Source organism: Nicotiana tabacum, chromosome 14 (assembly GCF_000715075.1).
Source record: "Nicotiana tabacum cultivar K326 chromosome 14, ASM71507v2, whole genome shotgun sequence".
Taxonomy (NCBI): domain Eukaryota; kingdom Viridiplantae; phylum Streptophyta; class Magnoliopsida; order Solanales; family Solanaceae; genus Nicotiana; species Nicotiana tabacum.
In genome coordinates, this window is record NC_134093.1 from 97,442,339 (window position 1) to 97,461,326 (window position 18,988).

General features: G+C 35.5%; 2 long non-coding RNA genes across 7 annotated transcripts; both read left to right on the forward strand.

The window, feature by feature from the left end:
* The first annotated feature begins 2,591 nt into the window (after window positions 1-2,591).
* LOC142169156 (uncharacterized) lies at window positions 2,592-3,617 on the forward strand. The gene is made up of 2 exons (XR_012698904.1): window positions 2,592-2,750; window positions 2,889-3,617. It is a non-coding gene; the product is annotated as an uncharacterized LOC142169156 (long non-coding RNA).
* An 11,105-nt stretch (window positions 3,618-14,722) lies between these two features.
* Window positions 14,723-18,177, forward strand: LOC107814066 (uncharacterized). Of its 6 annotated transcripts, none has more exons than XR_012698799.1 (5): window positions 14,723-15,101; window positions 15,648-15,727; window positions 16,095-16,320; window positions 16,820-16,906; window positions 17,930-18,177. It is a non-coding gene; the product is annotated as an uncharacterized LOC107814066 (long non-coding RNA). The 6 variants fall into 6 exon arrangements; XR_012698800.1 differs by having other exon boundaries at window positions 14,724-14,896; XR_012698798.1 differs by having other exon boundaries at window positions 14,725-15,101; window positions 16,112-16,320.
* The last annotated feature ends 811 nt before the right edge of the window (window positions 18,178-18,988 follow it).

Genomic DNA, 18,988 nt, shown 5'->3' on the forward strand with positions numbered 1-18,988 from the left:
TGGGAAAATCGCCTTTAGGGTGTTTAGAGTTGAGAGTTTGAAAGAAATGAGCTAATTCCCGTTTTTTGCCTCTTTTACCCAGCTGCAGTTATCGCAATTGCGACACATAGTTCGCAATTACGATGATCACAAAAGCGATCAAACCCACGCAAATGCGAAGAAGTCCATGAGCTTGTTGTCATCGCAAATGCGATAATTTTGTCGCAAATACGAACCAAAGCAGTCCATAAATATGAATTATACTTCGCAAAGCGAAGAAGCACCAAGTAGACAGTGGTCGCAATTGCGAAGATGCAGAGTCCGCAAATGTGAGCTCTCCCCAACCCAGCCTAGGCTCGCAAATGCGATACATTGTTCGCAAATGCGAGATCTGCAGACAACACTAGAAACAGAAATGCATCAGCTATTCTTCTTAGTCCAAAACCACTCCGTAACCTATCCGAAACTTACCCCAGCCCCCGGGCTCCAAACCAAGTATGCACACAAGTGTAATAACATCATACGAACTTGCTCGCACAATCAAAACATCAAAATAACACCTGAACTATTAATCGGACACCAAAATAAATAAAATTATCAATGAAACTTAAGAACATGCAATTTCTCAACCAGACATCCGAATCACGTCAAATCAACTCCATTTTGCACCAAGTTTTATAGACAAGTCATAAATACTATAATGAACTTATACCAAGTTTCGTACCATGTAGCAACAAAGTTAAACTACGGTCAAACTTAGATTCCAGGCAGCATTGAAGTTCAAACTACAATTCCAAGCATACGTTCAAGTCCCAAATCATGATACGGACCCACCGGGACTGTCAAAGCACTGATCCGGGTCCGTTTGCTCAAAACATTGATCGAAGTCAACTCAAATAAGTTTTTAAGGCACGATTTCACATTTTTATCATTTTTTTCACATAAAAACCTTCCGGAAGAAGACACAGACTGCGCATGCAAATCGAGGAAGGCTAAACGAAGTTAATCGAGGTTTTGAAACACAGAAATGAGGGCTAAAACTAAAAATGACCTATTGGGTCATTATAGAGAGAGAGAGAGAGAGAGAGAGAGAGAGAGAGAGAGAGAGAGAGAGAGAGAGAGAGAGAGCTAGATCTGATGGTGGAAATGAGAGAAGGGAAGAGAGCGAGGGCAGCGTTAAGGTTTTAGAAAGAGTAAGGAGAGAGAAAGAGAGAGAGAGAGAGTTAAGGGAGAAAAGAGAGAGGGTTGAGGGAAAAGTTGAGGGATTAGTTGTATGTATATATTTGTACTTTGCTATAAAATATAAAAAGTGGCTATAAATAATAATATTTTTAAAGTATTTTGGTTTATAATAAATATGGTGCATTATTTAGCTATAGCATGTAAAATTTCCTTTTTTCGAGAAGAAGTGTTGGGGTATGGCAGCAGGCCCAAAGAGGAGGACTCAAATATGTGGCCCAATTTATATTTATTATTCTCAAAGTGATAATACATAGTTTCGAAAGAGTGGATTGTCACTCAACTTAGGAGTATATTTTATTTTGTTTTGGATAACAAAGTGACTTTAATATTATATTTTGACTTAGCAAATAAATAATATTCATTTGGCATGTCATGTTATACTTTAAAATATATTTTTTAATGATAAAATTCCTTTAACGCATGCCTGTTGCATACGTTTAATGAAACAATTAGACGAGCTTAGTGGCTATACGATATAGACAGAAAACGAAAATTGGACAAAATGTGCAATTAATTGAAAAGAAGTTGACTGACTTGCAACTTGCAACTTGCATCAAACTTGTTAGACGGAACAAAAGTCACTTCTGCATTTCCTGGAGATGAGAAATATCAAATATGAGGACGTAAACTGTAAGTGAGTCATATATAAGAGTACGATTGGGTCTCCTGTTCAAAGTCAACATAATCAATTTAGCTACTATTCCCTCCCTCGGTTTCCTCGTATTTTAGTTTTATAAGGCACAAAGTTGAAAAGTATTTTAAAATAAATTTTCGATTGTTGTGGACTTAACTAAATATATGTAAACATAGTATAAAAGTAATTTTTAAATTTTATGATCTTACACATGTCATGTCATGTCATTGCTATAGAATATTTTTCATGTGCATCTACACTACTATTTTAATGCACAACTATACACACTTTTCTACATAATGACAAGAAAAAGAATGACTCTTATTTGTAGCTGTAGACAACACTCTAACAAATAAATTACTCCCTCATTTTCAATTTATTTGATAGTGTTTAGCTGACATAAAGTTTAAAAATAAAATTGAGACTTTTAAAATTTATGGTACAAAACAAACTAATATAAAATTTTATGTCTATAATATCATCACATTAAAAGTAAAATGATTTTTTTATTAGAACCGACTATTATCATAAATCGGGACAGAAGGAGTAGAATTTAGTGGACTAGAGTAAAGACGCGTTTAGTAACTATGGGATATCCACACAAAATGAAAATTGACAAAAAGAACAAATCTAATCAAGAAGTTGACTGACTTGTATCAACTTGTTCTTTGTTCTAATCCAAAAGAAATGTAACTATATATGGCTTTGAGCTAGATAAGAACAAAAACCCAACTTGCAAAGAAAGAAAAACCAAGAATCAATTTAATGCTTATTACTATCTCACACAATATGCCCAGACACTACAGCCAATAGCAAAATCTTGAATACCCAAGGGCCGAGGGCACGGGCGGATTTAGAGGCGAAAGGGGTTGGAAAATTACGCTGAATATATAAGGTAAAAATTCGTTTATACTTTTAAATATTATATTTTGAATTTTGTTTACACAACTTAAAAGCATAGCTTAGTGGTAAAGTTACTTGTTCAATTCCCACTAATCACATTACCAAAATCTTGCTTCCGCCACTTTCTCAGAAACACTAGCAATAGCAAAATCTTGAATACACAACAGACACTAGCAATGGTAGTGCATGTGACTTTGCATGGGATCATTTTAACAGCCACGATTATCAGAAAAGGAGTCCAACTCTACAAAGCACTTAAGAAAATCTCAGCCTTCTCAAATCAGGTGACAATGGTGTTTGACGAATTAGATGGTCATGACTACAATGAAATTTATAAAGCTGCTGAAATCTATTTGGGCAACAAGATGTATTCCGAAAAGTGAGTAAACCTGAGGAGAAGAAGAATTTCAAAGTCACATTGGATCATAAAGAGAAGGTGAAAGATGTTTACGATGGGAATAAATTCAAGTGGGTTTGGTTAGATTCTAAAGGCGTAAGATCTAATAAGGGGAGGTGTTTTGAGCTTACTTTTCACAAGAAGCATAAGGACCTTGCTTTTGACTCTTACTTGCCTTACATTATCAAAGAAGCAAATCATTTGAGAAAGAATTAAGACAAGACAATGAAGATTTCGCACTGTGGAGTGTCAGAAAGTATGTGGAAGCTAAGCCAGTGAATCTATATCATTTTTAAGCAACTTCGATCTTATATGTAATGTTTGTCACCTCTTGGCTTTTGTGTTTTATAAAATTTCAAGTTGCTTCGATTGAGAAAAACAAGCTATATACACAAAAAAAAAACAGTATGCCAAATTTATTTTGAAGGGTTGAAAAGTGAAATGCATAAGGTCCTTTCGCAATGCTAGATCATATATAGATTATATATATTTTTGGTTGTTTTAGCTGCATTTTTAAATGAATTCTATTCTGAAATTATTTATATGAACATAATTTGCAGTGCTGAAATTTTTTTGTGCCGATGGACATAGATTATGTGTATTATGTAATAGTTTTTATAGTTATAGGCAATTATTGGAACGACCCCATACAACTATATACCCTGTTAGTATACGGAATGAGCAAGTTGCTTTGGGAATATTTAGTTTACAATGCGAGCATGTAATTTTCTCATACTTTTATTGCATCCTTTAATGTTTTGGTACAGTAGTATAGTCACAGATAGTTGTAGCAAGAGGGTCATCACCTCTTGCTCGCTTTGCTGAAACCGAGCCTCCAACTCAACGGTTTCGGCAACTTGTGCCTCTAGTACAGGAAGGCGAGCAACAATTTGATCTCACTCGGCCAACAGTTGATCCTGCTCGGATGTGAGTTTTTCTTTATCAAGGATCAGCCTGTAAAGACCCTCAAAAGCAAGGAAGTTAGCCTGCAAAACAAAAGTACAAATTAAAAATCCTGTCATATCAAAGATAGAAGGAACAACAGAGAGAACAAAGATTGTATCGCCATTGTGTTGTGCATGGTATTATTCACCATACACTCTCCCGAGAGAGACTGTATTTTATTCCTATCCTTCTGTGAAGCCAGAGGCTTTAGATAATTGGTAAGTTCCACTGGCCGGCACAACATATGGCATTCGGTAGAAACCGAGAGGGAGACGCTCCTCCTCCTCTGAGGATCTGCGGAGGGGACCGAATAGTTATGCCCCGAATTCCCATGAACTGGGGACTGGGATGAGGGACATCCTCCTCTCGGACGTCTACGACCGACAGAGATGACATCCTCCTCTCGGACGTCTGCGACCGGTAGAGATGATGTAGCAGTTGCCGGTGGTGAAGGAAAGGTTGGCGAAGAAGGAGATGAAGCTGATGGCGTTGTAGGTTGAGAAGCAACTGCGGCAAAACCAGTGCTAGTTATTGATTGCTCATCAACCGAAGACGGAAGAGACACGGTATCCAGCCTCACGGTACCGGGAATAATGACTGGGACTCGGAAGCGAGAGTTGGCATCTTTCACTATATCACACTCCCCCCAGAGCGCCTGGACGTCATTTTCAGTTGGTGTAACTAGCTCAACAGATTGAGCATTCTGTTGAGCTGATGAAGGTCATCGTTTTCTATGTAGAGAAGCCCCCTCATCACTGGCTTCTCCATAATCATCGATCACTATAATGTACGCGGCTGACTCGTGCGCGACGCTCTTCGCCTTTTAATTTTTACCCTCGGCCGTAGAGGAACATCGCCTTGTTTGTTGCTTGTTCTCCGGACGAGGATTCCGAGTGGAAGCACTTGCACCGGAAGCAGGTCCGATGACACCCGTTCGGGTGAAGGCATCCTGCAGCAACCTCACCGCATCAACAAGATCAACCAAAACGTCCTCCTCGGGGATGGTAACAAAGCCCTGCGAAAGACCTGAATTTAACAGTTGAAACCCTAATTGACCCTCCCATTACGAGCTACACTAACCGCCGTACTAGACCCACCAAGTATATAAAGTGTATGACCCAATAACCAATTATCACACTTATAATTGGACTTCCGTTTATGGACTATTATATATATATATATATATATATATATATATATATATATATATATATATATATATATATATATATATATATATATATATATATATATATATATATATATATATATATATATATATATATATATATATATATATATATATATCCCATTTTTCTTACATAGGTCCTTTCACAATGCTAGATCATATATAGATTATTATGTTGTATCTTCATATCCACCAAGAAAAAGTGAAGATTACTTTCAGCATTGCTGCGAAAATATTGGCCTACCACGAGCTTCTCTTTTCCTTTTCTTGGTATAAGCTCTGACGTTGGGCATATTTATATGATTTTGATATTAACTAACTTTGGTATTATTGATGTTGCAGTGACTTAATAGCGTTTTTGTCTGAGTTTTTCTAAGGCCAAAAGTACTTTTCTTTTTCAAAGTTGAAGTGTTTGATCAAACTTCTAAAAGGAAAAAAATATTTTTAAGTAGAAGTAAAAACAATATTGGAGAAAAAAATAATTTTTCCTCAAAGAAACTTTTTTGAAAAGAATTTTTGAGAAAAAATACACTTAGAATTTCTTTTAAAAGCTTGGCCAGACACTAATTCCTGCTCAAAAGTGCTTTTCAAATTAATCAGTCAAACACAAACTATTTTTCACCAAAAGTACTTAAAAAATATGTATGGGAAAAAACACTTCTCAAAATAAGTTGATTTTAAAAGGTTGGCCAAACAAGCTAGGAAAAAGGGACAAATATATTTCTCTACTTTCATATATTGTCTAAATTTAACCTCCGTTGTACTATCGGGGTAAATTTACCCCTACCATTATATTATCGGGCCAAATTTACTCCTACAATTAGCAAACTTTTAAAAATACCATTTGATCTGTTAAATAATCCAAAATCTCCCAAATTTCTTTTATTTAAATCACTTGTTATTCTTCTTGGTCTACTATTTTTGAAAGGGAGAAATAATTATCATTTACCTCCTTTCTGAATAAGAGAAAACAAATAAGAGAAAAATACAAACGAATAAACAAGTATAGTAAATTGAAAAATCTAAATTAGGTAACTTTTCTAAAAGAGAAATGGGTGCACGGGTAATAAAAATATTATGAATAATTTGTATAGTCTAGTAACTTTAACATTCACATCAATAGTAATTTTTGAAATTAAAATAGTGGACCAATAAGAACAACAAATGATTTAAATAAAAGGAATTTGAAAGATTTTGGATTACTTAACAGATCAAGAGGTATTTTTAAAAGTTTGCTGATTGTAGGGGTAAATTTGGCCAGATAGTATAACGATAGGGATAAATTTGGCTCGATAGTATAACGGAGGTTAAATGCAGAGAATATATGAAAATAGAAGGGTATATTTAGCCCTTTCCCAACCAGTGTTTTAAAAGGCATTTCTGGGACTCGTCCGGGGCTCGCCCCTGGGCGGGGCACTTGCAAAACTCCCTAGGGCTCATGTATGGGGCTTAGTTCTGTGAGGCTTACGCCCCAAGCGCCTGACCGTGCGCCCTAAACACGCCTAATGTCCAACGCTCAGGGCTCGCCTAACAGTTCTAACGCAAATCACGTGTCGAATTTCCTAATTAATATCGTTGAACTTCAAAATTCTTTAACAAATTAATGATAAAAGTTATATTCATCGATAGAAATATGAAGATTGAGCATAACTCTAATAATGAGGCATAGTATTACGAATTTATATCTTCACTTATTATTGGTCGTGTCTTAGTTCATTTGTCCCTCCTTGTTATACACTTTTATTAATTTGATATCTTAAATTAATTTGTATTTATTCATGAAGGAGTAATATTTTAATTATCGTACTAATAAGATTTTATTATTTATTTACTTTTAGGAAGGTAAAATATGGAGTTTGATCTTTTTTTTAAAAGAAATTGTAAGTTTTTAATTATTTGAAAGTTAAAGACATTATACGTGATTTGTATGCATTAGTTATACTTAAGAATCATACTATATATTTTTTTCTATGAGTTATTTTAATTTTGTTTTAATTTTTAACTTTTAATTTATATTTTATATTTTTTGTGTTATTATGTTATTTTATTAATTTATAAATTAAAATTTTTAAAGATCCATGGGTCTTCCCCCTCCAGGCTTACGCATCGCCCCATATCAAGTAAAACGCCTCGCCTCACGCCCCCGCCTTTTAAAACATTGCTTGTAAGTAGCGTATAATAGATTGTTTGACTAGTTTTTTGTGGGGATGGAGCATATATATTTCACATATTTATAGTTTTCTTCAATATTTATGTAATTTATTTTAACTAGTTTTTTGTGGAGCACATATATATATTTCACATATTTATAATTTTCTTCAATTTTTATGTAATTTTACATGTTTATAAATATTTACTGTCATTATATTATTTTATAAAATATTAAAAATTAAATACATATAGGGCTTACGCCCCGTGCCCCGCCTTACGCCTCGCTGAGTCATATGTAAAACGTCTCGCCTTATGCCCATGGCTTTTAAAAAACTGTTCCCAACAAGCTATTGGTGTAAATTTGATTTATTAGGCACCTGTGCAGATGAAGTGAAAGAAAATTCGTGTTTTTAATCGAAATTCGTGAGGAACTTTTCATCAGAAAACTCACTACCTGGAAATGAACAATGAAGTGGAACTCATCACTATGAAGTATGAAAAATATGAGAGCCGAAGGCAAAGATAAGCACTTTAATTGAGCATAACTTATGAACGGCAGTTTGGTCAGATGTAATTTTTTAACTTAGAGCCTGTTTGGACATAAAAAAAATTCCTTTTTTTTAAATTTTTTTTTTTAAAAATAATGTTTGGTTATCAGAATCTTTCAATTTTTCCAATCTCACTTAAAAATGCATTTTTAAATTTGAAAAACTGGTTCACCAGTTTTTCAATTGAAAATGGGAAGGTTGCTAGTGTTTAGTTGCAAAATATGTTGAAAAAAAGATATCCAAATATATTGCAAAAATTATAACCAAACACAATTTCATCTTCAATTCAAATTTTAGTGAAATTCCAAATTTAAAAAATATTTTTGGAATTCATGTCCAAACGCCTACTTAATATGGGTCAGCTATCAAGTAATCATGTTGAAGTTATCCACTTTATAAATTGACTACTTGATTTATCTAATTTATTAATTGACAAGGTTAATATTGCTCGTGAGAATGTTTCGGTCCTTTCTTGTCTATTCAGGTTAATCTAAGGGTTGTACATGAATCGGGTTGGTTCGGATTTTATCAGAACCAAATCAAATCAACTATATAGGTTTGGATTAGTTTGATTTTGTCGATTTTTTCGGGTTCTTTTGTTAAATGAATGTTATTACAATCTTACTTTGTTAATATAAGTGAATATATGTTTAGCAAAAACTGAAAAACTGACAAACATATGATCTATTAAAATATTCTTAATTTTTTTAGTAACACGTGATAATTATTTTCTTAATCATTTAAAAATAAATTTTCGTTGATGTACGCTTTCAAGGTTAATCAAATTTAATAATTAAACACAAAAATTAATATGAAACTTATATAATGATAAGTTCTATTTAATTTTAAAATTACTGATAAAATATCACTTCAAATTTGAAAAAGATATAAGAGTCTAATCTATCTTGACATGTGAATATGAAAGAACAAAGAGATTGACGCATTTCAATAACACTTGATAAGAAAGTAATGACACAAACCATTAGTTAAAGTAAATAAAAATGGATGCACTTCGTATTTTTATTAAATACTACATCTCATGAGAGAGTCACAAATATTTCTAGATATTTTTAAAATTTTTTTTTAAATATAAAGTCTTAAAAGTATATATAAAAAATATATATTTATATACCGGTTTGGTTTGAATTTTTTTACTCAATACCAAATCAAATCAAACCAAATCTAATTGAATTTTTAATCAGTTTGGTTTGACAGATTTGGTGAGGTTTTCCGCTTCAGTTTATGCCTAAGAAACTAGAATTCATAAAATACATTAATAACTCTTCCAAAATAATTAAGCAAGACAATTAGATATTTCTCTAGCCTAATTGCGAATTCATTTCCCCATGCCCAGGGTCAAAACTTGTCATATTCAATTATATTGCAATCAAGAATTCAAATTTTTAAGTTCAATTCAAGATCCGTAAAGAGTATTCAATTGTTGGCTATACAATCAAATAATCAAACACAAAAATGAATAAATAAATCCATATGAGAAAATCAATAATACTCAGTTCAAGAAGACGCAAACTCATGATTTGACGATCGTGGAGGCACCATAACATTCAACTTAAATTTATCACTACCTATAAAGATTGATACATGTAACGACTTGGCCGGTCGTTTGGAGTGTTTTAGCCCTGATCCCCTATTTATTGCCTCCTCTATGCTACATTGTGATTATGTGACTTGCCGGGGTGTTTGGTTTTGATTTTGATTTCGGGTGAGTTTCGGAGTGAAATGGGATACATAGTCCCTAAGTTGAAGTCCTAAGTTGTTAGAGTTGACCGTAGTTTGACTTTTGTGAATACTACTCTGGAATGGAGTTTTGACGGTTCTAATAGTTCCGTATGGTGATTTTGGACTTAGGAGCGTATCCGGATGTTGATTTGGAGGTTCGTAGGTGGTTTTCGCATGAATTGGCGAAAGTTGGAAAGTTGAAGGTTTGGAAGGTTGGAAAGTTTGATTGGGAATTGACTTTATTGATATCGGGGTCGAAATCCAATTTCGAAAGTTGGAATAGGTCCGTAATATCTTTTATGACTGGTATGCAAAATTTGAAATCAATCGAAATTGTTTTGGTATGAATCAATATTAGTTTTGGAATTCGGAAGTTCATAAATTCCTTATACTTGAATCGATGTGCGATTTATGATTCTAGTATTGTTTGGTGTGACTTGACACTTCGAGCGTGTTCGTATAATGCTTTAGGACTTGTTGGTCTGTTTGGTTGAGGTCCCGGGGGCCTCGGGTGTAATTTGGACCATGTTCGGCGCATTTTGGAACATTGAGGATTGCTGAAGTTCTAGTTTCTCTACAAGTCTGGTTTCCTTCTACGCGTTCGCGAAGGTGTTCCTGCGTTTGCATAGAATCTTCAAGGATTGCTGGAGATTTACCCTTCGTGTTCGCTAAGAAGGCCACGCGTTCGCGAAGGGTCAGGAGTTTGTGCACTGCGATCGCGGACAGGGAGCCGCGTTCGCGAAGAGAAAAGACAGGCTGGGGAGACCTCATACGGTTGGTCTACATGTTCGCGAGTGTGACTTCGCGATCGCGAAGCTTGGGAGATTTTGTCATCGCGTTCGCGAGTGAATTCTCGCGTTTGCGTAAGAGGAAAATTGGGCAACAACGTTTTTGTGCTTCACGATTTCGAGGCATTTTCCACGTTCGCGAAGAAGGAATCACTGAGCAGCAGACTTAAATTGCAAAACGAGGGTTCTATCTCATATTTCATAATTTGGACTTAGAGCTCGGTGTGAGGCGAATTTTCAGGAGATTTTCAGAGAGATTATTGGGGTAAGAATTCCTAATTTGGTTTTGGTTAAATTACACAAATCTATTGTTGTTTTTATTATCTAATTAGGGATTTGAGTTAAAAATTTGGGGCAAAATGATAGACACTTCCTAGACCAATATTTTGAGTTTTGAAAGGCGATTTGAGGTCAGAATTGAGTAATTCTTGTATGGTTGGACTCATTATCAAATGGGTGTTTGGATTTTTTAATTTTGGTCAGGTTCCGAGACGAGGGCCTGAATTGAATTTTTGAGTTGAGTTTTTATTTCCTTGCAAAGATCGTAATTTTATTATTCGAATTAGTTTTCTATAGTTTATATTTATAGTATGAAGTTATTTTTGCTAGATTCGAGCCGTTCAGAGTTAGAAAATCGAAGGAACGGCCTACTAGTGGATTGAGTTAGCGTGATTTGAGGTAAGTTACTTGCCTAACATTGTGGGGGAGGAGGGGAGGGGGTTACCCCTTAGGATTTGCATTGGTTGTGATAATTGTAAAATGCGAAAGCCGTGTACACTGTCTAAATATGGAAATTACCGGTTTTAGCTATGTAGATTCCTTTCATGACAAAATTGAGTTGCCTTAATATGTTATAGTCATCATTTCTAGTCTATTTTTACATGTCTACTTCTCTTATTCTCTTATATGTTAATTGCCCTACATGTTTAATTGAAGTTCTTGTTTTCTTATTCCGTATTCATTATTTAATCGTTGAACTTCTTACTTGAAGTTGTTAAATCGTGGAATATCTTGTTATTGAAATTGGTATCGAGATAGAAAGGCCATGATTCACATTTTGGGCAAAGTGTTAAGTTGTGAAATACTATTCCGTTGAGTTGTTCATTTTGTTTGTTATTGTTGAGACTCTTGTGTACATTGTGGTTGAGCCATGAGCTCTTTACTGTGAAAATACTGTTATCGTTTGGTTTCTCTTGCAAGTTCTGATATTGGGCACTTGAGGTGCGATTTTGTGATACGTTCTGATATTGATACGCATGCGGTGGTATAATGTTTTGGGGTTGAAATACATCGAGTGAGATAAGGTGGGCTTGATACGTGTGGCTAGCAGGGGAACTACTAGAAGTGATGCCGTGTGATAAGGTGGGTTAAAATGCGGGATGCTATTTCGAAAAAATAATTTTTAAAATTAAATGTAAAGGCTTCCGCGGTGATATAAGGAAATATTGTGATTTGAGACTACGAGGCGATACCTCCGTAGTGACTCTTGTTGGCATTTCTTCATTTTTGCACTTGTCTTTGGCTGTTGTTTGCTTAACATATTATTAATTGTTTTCTCCGTGTTACACTATTTGTTTTACTTCCGTGTAACTAACCTTGATATGCTATTTGTTGTTTAAATTTCATTACTATCATTATTACACTGCCTTATACTTGTTCAGTCTTTTATTTATTCTAGTACGACCTTGATCTGGCCTCGTCACTACTCTACCGAGGTTAGGCTTGGCACTTACTAGGTACCGTTGTGGTGTACTTATGCTACGTTTCTGCACATCTTTTTTTGCATATCCAGATACTTCCTATCAGTCCGAGCGTCAGTGAGTAGAGTCTGTGCGTAGAGATTTCAAGGTACACCTGTCAGCATGCGCAGGCCTCGGAGCCCTCCTCCACCTACATTATTTTATTTTCTTGTCCTTATTTAGATACTATTGTGTAGAGATATTCAGTATCACTTCATATAGCTTGTGACTTATATTTCACCGAGTTTTTGGGAGTTGTACATATTGAGTTGCAGATTTTATCTTATATAGTTATTGAAGTTTTGAGACTTTAAATTATTATTTCAGTTATTCCGCATGTTTGTTAGGCTTACCTAGTCTTAGAGACTAGGCGCCGTCACGATATCCTACAGAGAAAAATTGGGGTAATGACAAGTTGACATCAGAGCTCTAGGTTCATTGGTATTATGCGTCATAAGCAAGTTTAGTAGAGTCTTGCGGATCGGTACAGAGACGTCTATACTTATCTTCAGGAGGCTATGAAATTGTTAGGAAAAGTTTCACGTTTTTGATTCTTTATCATGCGAACTTGTTGATTTCGAAATTCTAAATCTATGCTTTCTATTCTCGCACAGATGGTGAAGACACGCACAACTGGATCTGATGATGAGACACACGCGCCCCCTGCTAGAGCCGCGAGAGGCCGGGACAGAGGCCGATGACGGGCACGTGGTGCAACTAGAGCACCGGCCAGAGCTGCTACAGAGGAGCCACCAGTAGCTCCAGTTGGGGAGCAGGCATCTGTGACTCCTGTTACTACCCCTACACTTCAAGAGACTCTCGCCCAATTTCTGAGCATGTTCGACAATTTAACTCAGGAAGGGTTGATTCCACTTGCTCCTGCCACATCTCAGGCCGGGAGAGGAGCACAGACTCCCGTCGCTCGCTCCCCAGAGCAGCGGGTCTAGGTTGATCAGGTCCCAGAGGTCATACTAGTGCAGTCCGTTGCCCCTGTTCAGCCCGGGGTTAGGGCAACAACTTTTGAGAGTGAGCAACTCAGGCTCGATAGGTACAAGAAGTACCACCCTCCTACCTTTAGCGGTTTGGCTTCAGAGGATGCCCAGGGTTTTCTTGAGGAGTGCCACCGTATCCTTCATACTATGGGTATTGTGGAGTTGAGTAGGGTTGCTTTCACTAAGTTCCAACTTATGAGAGCGGCTTATCAGTGGTGGCGAGCATATGAGTTGGGTAGTCCGGCCGAGGCAGCTTTACTCACCTGGGAACAACTCTTAAAGATGTTTATGAGGGAGTTTGTTCCCCAGAGTTTTAGGGATGCATGGCGCGCAGTGTTTGAGTAGTTGCGCCAGGGTTTTATGATCGTATCAGAGTATGCAGTCCGGTTCAGTGACTTGTCCAGGCATGCACCAGCCTTGGTTGCTACTGCCAGAGAGCGAGTTTGTCGATTTATCGAGGGGCTCAACCGTGATATCAAATTCAGCATGGCCCAAGAGTAGGAGATGGACATCCTATACCAGCAGGTAGTGGAGATCGCTAGGAGATTGGAGGGCATGTGCACTACAACAAATTTGGCCTAAGGCCACACTAACTTTAGCCAATGTTCGGAAAGCGTTGTCAATAACGTTTATGAGAACACTTATAAAGGGGTGGCCTTTGTTAGTCACTTTTGGCTACGAAGTTTAGATCACACTTGTTAACAATTCTCTTTGAATATATAGACAACACATTTTAAGTGCTGTAACTCAAATAACATTTGGCAACACATACTCACCTATATTACAACGCTTTTAGAGCGTCTCGTTTCTTAATCATAAAAGCAACCCTTTATAAGGGTGCTCTAAACTTTTCCAATAAAAATTTTCATTAGAAGTTTCCCTCCATTATTGTTCCTAATGAAATATTTGGGAGGGAATTTAAAAAAAAGAAAGAAATATTTCTCCTATTTTTTAAGGACCCGTTTGATCATAGATTTTGCCAAAATAAATTTGGACTTTATTTGGCAAACACATGTTTGGCCATAGAGTTTGCCTACATTTTGGCCAAATCTCAAATCCCAAAACCAGCTCAATAGCTGGTTTTGGGCCAAAATATCACTATTATATTTTTTAAAAATTACTCCAAAATTTAGTATTTTATAAAAGAGCCCACAATTTATTATTTTGTAACGATGTTGCTTCGTCTTCTCTGTCATCTGATAGTGTATCATGTAGTTCATTATAAAATGGATGATTTTGTATCAAATTTATTTATGTTAAGCACTATGGTTTGCGATAATATAATAAATGTTATTGATAATGGTACTGTTGGGTATTTGTGATAGTTTTTATAACTTACGGGTATAAGTCATATTTTATATTTTTTCAAACCAAAATTCACCCAAAACAGATATTCAAAAACATTTTCATATTCAAACCAAACTTGACACCCAAATCAAATTTTTCAGAATAAATTTGAAAATTTACGGCCAAAAGCAAGCTAAAACGAAAAAGGATAGTACAGGAAATATTTGCCCATTTTTTATCCCACACCTCCATCGAATTGATGGTGCTGAAGAAATTTCCATTTTTACTGCCGCATCTTCCACCACCTCTGTTGCTGCTGTTATCGCTGCTTCCACATTAATGGTTGATTAAGTCTTGAAATGGTAACCTCCTGGCCCTTTATTTTGATTAAGTCTTGAAATGGTAACCTCCTGGCCCTTTATTTTTAGTTGTTTCCAGTTTAGGGTTTTGATTATTTGAATTCTTCGATTAAGGCTTGAATTAGGGTTTTGGTTCTTCCCACCCACCTTGATAGTATCTCCATTGTCGTCCAATACCCAGAGACTTACTCGCAGATCACTCATCCATGTAATTTGCTCTGTAATTGCTAATATTACCACTAATACTTCAATACCCACTTCCACTACTTTGATTTTGCTCACTCCTTTTCTTCCTCTTGTAGTTTGTTCTCTACCTTAGTGAGTTTCTCTTTTTCTTTGCCAAAAGTTAAGGCTTGCTGTTGCAAGCTCACAATTTTTCTCCAGATTTTAAGAATCATTTAAAACTCTGTTCTCCATATCATGCTTGTGACTGTAGGAGTTGAACTATTTAAGTAGGTTGCTAATTTGTTTTCGTCCCTAAGTCTTTGGTCATATTTTTGAGAATCTATAGATGTTCTTTGGTGTTTAAATACTGACATAGATAAATTATCAATAAATTATTTGTTCTAATGTTGGTTATTCTAGATAGAAAGAATCCTTTTGTTGCTACTGTTCAAGGATTTGCCAGTGGTAGGTTCTTAGAATAGGGTATGGTTTGTTATTTTCGTAAATTGTACTGCTCAACTTCATGGTTTTACACTATTGTAGCCTTCAGTTTTTAAGCTGACATGTTTATATCATTGGTTTATTCTAGTGGTGCAGTGCTCGAATTGCATCATGTAGAGCTGAACTAGGTCTACCTGAACTGAAGGTTGGAATTATTTAGTTGTGGAGGTAAAAATGTCTTGCTTCTTTAGATTGTTGTTGCTTGTCCGAGATCTTGCTTTATCCCCAATTCTTACATAACAAATTCAATGGGTCGAAGCCGATTTTGTTCTGTTGAAGTTGGCAAAAAAGATAGCCCATTCTTACATAGCTTCTTACGGTAATATTTATTAATGTTTGAACTGATTGACATTTTTTCGTAGTTAAAAGATTATCTAAATGCAAGAAGAATCGGGTGTTGTATTTTTTCCTTTTCACCTATACTTGTACTAAAAACTAGTTATTACCATGTGACAATCATCCAAGATCAATACTTCTGTTGTAGGGAGGGAGTTGGCTATTATCTATGATGTCGTATCTTCTTAAGACCTCTTAGTAATTTCTTCTATCCAGGCATTACATATCGCAAAAGGACGTAAAGCTCGTACTAATAGACTTCAAAGGATAGATAAGATTGAACCTATACATGAGTCATCTGCTATCCTAGAAACTACTAGACAACATGTTTTGAAGACTTCTCCAGGCATGCACATTATACATATACAGCCTGCCTCGATGTTATTGAAGAGAGCATTTCTGGAGGATATACTGGAGTTTTGAAGGTGAATTTTATATAAAGCACACCATAAAGTTCTGTCTTAATTAGCATGCAAAAACGTTTAGTTAGGTGCAGGTGCAGGTTTATGTATTTGCACATGCTTAATCATGTTTATTGTCCTTTACTAAACAGATCACAAGAAATCAATTGCACCATTATACATAATATTTTATTGTCTTTTAGAATTTTTGAGTAGACATTTCAACTAATTAGTGCAAACTCAGTTATTATACCTTGACAATTTAAGTTCTGGTCAAACAAAGGAAGTAGAAATGGAGCGGAAGGGGTATGCTATTGTCTTATCGATACAAATTTGTTTCCAGCTGTCCTTTACAGGATTGCATAGTAGTTTCACTTGGATTTGCTATATGAGGTCCTAACATTTTCATCTCTACTGTTTTCTTTGTGGTGGTTTTGATTGTCTTTCGAATATTTATTTATAAGATTTTCCTGTCTAGTTTATTTTGTCAGTTATAGAGTTAATGTCTTGTGGCTATTTGTAGGAGGACAAGGTTTTCAGAGAATTATTAATCTCAAAATTGGCTAGGGGTCTGCTCCATATGGATTTTGATGAACGTACAACATCAAAGGTACAATTGATAACCCAAACATATACATGTCATGAGATTCACAATTACATGTTAGAAAGGAATAATTTCCATGTGCATCAAAATACGAAACCAATATTAAAGTACTTAAATGACAGGGACAAAGTTCTTAATATATATTTACTATGTGATTAGGTATTGAGATGTCATGTAAACGTGTTAGCCTATGCCAACATTGTTTTCATTTAAAGATGAAGCTAATATTCTCTTTGGTACTGAGAGATATGTTATGGAATTTTAGTACACTATTCTATTTGGAGGTGCTTTTGAACAAGCTTTTAATGTTGAACTATTGTAAAATTGATAAGGTTGAGTTGGTAGAAACAAAGAGTAAGTTGAAACTTGTAAATGTTAATGATAGAATAATTGATTGATTCTTTTATCCATTACATATTGCATGATACATAGTTCGCGAGTTGTATCTTGTTTTTACATTCTCATTGAAGATATGAAAGTTTATGTATATGTAATTTACTCTTAAATCTGATTATCATCAATTTGGGATTATAAAGTCGTACTCATCAAACCCATTATTTTCTTGGATCTTTCTTTATCTGTAATAGGATCGTCCTATCAGCTGTTAATTTGGATATGTCTTTCTATATTGGACATGATCGAGTGAATGTATACTTGTGTTCCGGTAATGGACACAACTGATTGAAATTTGAAAGTATCTTCTTTTTTCCTTCTATTTTCTGATATGTATTTTTCACAGAAGTACAAAAGAAAGTGTTGATGATAATGCAAAATACAAAAGAAAGTGTTGATGCCAATGCACAAAAAAAAAACTACTAATGAGAAAACTGATAAATATTGAGAAGAGTATTATAGCGTACCCCTACTAGTTTAGGTTAGGCTCAAGTCTTATACTTATAACAGACATATGTTCTTAGAATAGTGCTTGGTATTTAAATTTTCAAGGGGCAACTTTGTTAAATTGCTCTGAGTTTGCACTTGCATACTATTGATTTCTATCTAATTACTAATTCTATTTTAAATGTGCAGGAAAGTCTTGGTGATTTGTTGGAAATGGTGGCCAAACGACAATTTGATCTAATGGAACGTAATCATCAAGACTTTGGACAATTACGATTTTTGTTATTCCTGATACTATAATAATACATTTGCTTTTTATAAAGTTAATTAATTGCTAGGATGCCCCTTGAGACAGTTTTCTTTATTCATTGATGTATTACACGAGGTTTACTCCTTGTTTGAAGTTCATTGCAAGTTTATGCATTTGAATTATTCTTTTATTATCTACTAGTTCATTGGGTGCTTGAGATCTTCATACTTAAATTTGATTATAGGATATGTACAAAATATAATTCACTGACCGCAAAAGTATGGCAATAGGGATTAGCAAAATTTGTGGCCTATATGGTAGCAAAACCTATACTTTACAAGTGTTGCTTTTTGGAGCCACACTTGAGAAGTGTAGCCTTGGTCACGCCTTTGATGGGTTGTTGTAGTACCTAAATGTGTTGCCATAGAGGATATTACAAGCATGGCGTTTGTTACATTTTAGGCCACGTTTTTCAAGTGTGGCTTCTAAAGCTGACACTTGTAAAGTGTTGTCTTAGGGTAAATGTTACATTCGTTTAGGCCAGCCCTGAAAAAACGTTGCCTTAGGTCGAAAAGTGTGATTTTTTATTTAAGGCCACAGTTTTTGATAGTTAAGGCCACACTTTTTAGGTATGGTTAAAGAACAAAAATATTGTAGTGGTGGGTCCGGGAGCGAGAGGAGAGGGAGGCCAAGAGACCTCGAGAGTATGGCACATATAGTGATGCCCGTGCCCAGTTGCAGCCCGTCATGGTAGGGGCTATGTGAGCCTCCCTATTCATTCATGTCACGACCCAAAAAAAAATCACTAGTCGTGATGGCACCTAACTCGACCCGCTAGGTAAGTGTCACGACCCGAAATTTCTCACCGACGGGACTGTGATGGCGCCTAACATTTCACTTGCTAGGCAAGCCAACGTTAAAGAATCATTAAACCAATTCCTTATTCCCATTCAATAATTAACAATAATTAACTAAGATGAAATATAATAAGTGTGAAA